Consider the following 3858-nt stretch of genomic DNA (forward strand, 5'->3'; position numbering starts at 1 on the left):
TAGATGTCGAAAATAGACAAGTAAAGATAAAGAGGATATTTATAGAAATATGTAAAGGATGTATATAGATATGTAAAAGAAAAGAATTTTCTTTTGTTTCCTCTTCTTTTTTATTTGTTCATACTCTGTCTCCTGGCGTTCAATTCCTATTTTATACATATTTGAAAGTTTCAATTAGTTCCTTATAAGACCCAAAAGTCTAGTCTAGGGGAGTTGAAAGGCGGGAATGGCCAAGATTCATCTCAGATACAGTACAAATAGAATCCGATTCTCTTTTCATATTATATTTCTTCATTTCACCCTATGTGACTTTTTAAAGCACATCTATAAGTCATATGCGTGATACATAGTTCATAATGCAGAACTCATTTAGTTCATCCTATTAGCTTGTGGCTCATCCAAAATAAGTATCTTACAAATTGGATAATCTCACCAAATCTCTAATTGTATTTTTTTTAATCAATAATAATAAGATGAATGAGACTTCAATTACTATGCTATATCTATAAGAGAACGTAAAAATGTATTTGAATATCTTGAGTTGTCGAAGTGAAGATTAGTTTCGTATTATTTAATGAGCATCTTGTATTTCATAAAAATTGGGGGCAATATAATCCTTACGTAAGGGCCATCCTACCCAACTTTCAGGCATTAAGATACGCTTTAGACGTGGATGATTATCATAAGAAATTCCCAACATATCATAAGATTCCCTTTCTGGAAAATCCGCACTTTTCCAAACCCAGAAAACAGACGGAATTTTAGGATTTATCCTTGCGGCAAATACTTTTATGCATACCTCTTCCGGTTGATCTATACCATACTCGATTCTCGTAAGATGATACACACTAGCTAACAGTCCGCCTGGTGCTACATCATAAGCACATTGGGAACGTAGATAATTGTAACCATATACATATAAAATGACTGCAATGGAATGCCATTCCTCGGGCTTTATTTGTAAAGTCTCTATTCCTTGGTAATCGAAACCCAAAGATCTATGAACCAGTCCATGTTTGACTAGCCAAGAAGACAAATTACCCTGCATCTTCTCCCCCCCCCATTTTTTTATTTTTATTTGTATAAGTATTTCCCATTTACAATGAAAAATTGATGAAGATTCACTCGTTCTTTGCTTTGTTATTCTGTACAAAAAAAGTATACGGCCTAATTTACTAATTCGTAGGAAGAGACTGCACTTTTGTATTTGAAAAAAGTTTCAGGAGGGATGATCTCTGAAGTAGATGATGGTTGATAGAGTAATCCTTGATCGTAATTTCCAGTATTAGTACTTGGGCCAACATGAAATTTGTGATTGGTAGTAAAACACCGATTTTCCTCTTGAGACTTAATTCGATCTTCATAGATTTCTCGAGATATTTTCTTACGAAGTTTTGTTATAGCATCTATAACAGCCTCGGGTTTAGGCGGACAACCCGGCAAATACACATCGACAGGAATTAACTTATCGACTCCCCGAACAGTACTATAAGAATCGGTACTGAACATCCCTCCTGTAATTGTACATGCTCCCATAGCAATAACATATTTTGGTTCAGGCATTTGCTCATATAATCTTACTAAAGAAGGAGCCATTTTCATTGTTACCGTACCCGCTGTTAAAATTAAGTCTGCCTGTCTAGGACTAGATCTTGGTACCAGTCCATAACGATCAAAGTCGAATCGTGAACCTATTAATGAAGCGAATTCAATGAAGCAACAACTGGTACCATAGAGAAGCGGCCATAAACTGGAGAGTCTTGACCAATTTGAAAGATCATTTGATGTAGTTGAAATAACTGAAGTTTGGGTTGTTCGATCAAGTAAGGGAAACTCGATGGAATTCATAACTGTCTCAATGTTTTTTTTAATTGTCTGAATATTCAAAAACTAAGACCATTCCAATGCTCCTTTTCGCCATGCATAAACTAAACCGACAATTAGGATAAGCACGAAAATTAAAGCTTCTATAAAGACGGATACCCCTAATACATCAAAACTCATTGCCCACGGATAAAGAAAAACTGTTTCAACATCAAAAACAACAAAAACTAGAGCAAACATATAATAACGGATTCTAAATTGTACCCAAGCATCGCCCATTGGTTCTATTCCCGATTCATAACTCGAAAGTTTCTCTGGCTCTTTGCTAAGAGGGGCTAAAACTCCAGAAATTAGAAATGCCAAAATAGGAATAAGACTTGATATTATTAGAAATACCCAGAAAATATCATATTCGTAAAGCAGAAACATAAACGTACTCCTATCAATGTGGAAAATATACCGGATTAGTCGATCGGTACATGTCTCGTTTGAAGATTCATCCACTATAATCCTATTTATATAATATCTATTATATCCATAATAAATATATATTAAATATTATATATTTATATAGAGAGGATACATATAGTCGGAATTTCCATTTAGGAACTTTTAGTGATTGAAGAAGGAAAGAGAAGACGACTACTTTAGTTTTGTGCTTTACTAGATAAGGTATACCAACAGAAAAGCCTATTTGAGAATGTTTACAATGAAAGTTACCAAAGATCTTCGTTTCTCAAACTCTAGCTTGTCCACAAATAAAATACAGTAAGTCGTTCCTAGATCCATGTGATTTACTAGTGCATTCGATTTGCATTGGGTTATGGTGGAGTTTTTAACCGGTTTCATGTCATGATTTTGACTCCAAAAATTTACTAGAATTGGGTAGGTATCCCAAAGAAAAGAAGTATTACTAATTTCTTGATTTTGTATGGGAAAATAGGAAAATTTTCATATGTAATTCATCTACAAAGATAAGACATTAATGATGAACCAAATCAAGTGGCCAATTACAAACAATACAAACAATAATGAGGAAAGGAAAACGATTCTATTTTTGAATTATTAATAATATAGGGCTATACGGACTCGAACCGTAGACCTTCTCGGTAAAACAGATCAAACTTATTATTATCAAAATGATTTGAACTGTTTCAAAGACCCAACATGCATTTTTTTGCATTGGGCTCTTTCATTAACTGTTATAAATAAGTTAGTCTACCATATTTTTTCTTGACAGAAAGAAAGGGAGATGGTTCCATGTGCTCTGATTCATTATTTTGATTCGAATCTCGGAGCACTACCAAAGTTTTTCAAAGAAGGGGTTATCCTGACGTAGGTATGCTTCTGACCTAGATCAACTTAAGTTAAATGGAATCTCTATCGTCCTGCTTCTGCTTAAAGAATAAAATATGAAACTTCATACACCTTAAAGTTGTTCATAAGATAGGACGAAAGATCATTTTTTTTGAGGTCCTGATACTCATTATGCCTAGCATTGAATAGACTGGGTATTCACCTTATCAATATCTCAAATCAATGATGGATTTTTTTAGTGCCTAAATGGGGCACTCGATTCGGACCGAACTTTTTGTCAGGCTACTGTTCTCTTGTTTTGTTCCCTAAAAGTAATAGAGTAAGACATCGATTTCTCAATAAGATCAACTTTTTTGATTACATGATGTACTTCTCTGAAAAACATTGGCGCGCGTGTAAACGAGGTGCTCTACCAACTGAGCTATAGCCCTTGTGATACATATCTTATCATGTAGATAATTTCTTGTCAAGATGAATATTCTATAATCTATTTTGTTGATTTGTTTGATTGGTATTGCTTATCAATAATATTCGATTTATAATCTATCGATGTGATAGGGCTCATTTTTTTTTCTTTGTGATGATAAATGACCTACTTAACTCAGTGGTTAGAGTATCGCTTTCATACGGCGGGAGTCATTGGTTCAAATCCAATAGTAGGTAGAACTTATTAGATACCACAGAAGCAATGGTATCTAATAAGTTTTTCTACTCAAC

This window comes from Cucumis melo, unplaced genomic scaffold (genome assembly GCF_025177605.1).
Source record: "Cucumis melo cultivar AY unplaced genomic scaffold, USDA_Cmelo_AY_1.0 utg000355l, whole genome shotgun sequence".
NCBI classification, from domain to species: Eukaryota; Viridiplantae; Streptophyta; class Magnoliopsida; order Cucurbitales; family Cucurbitaceae; genus Cucumis; species Cucumis melo.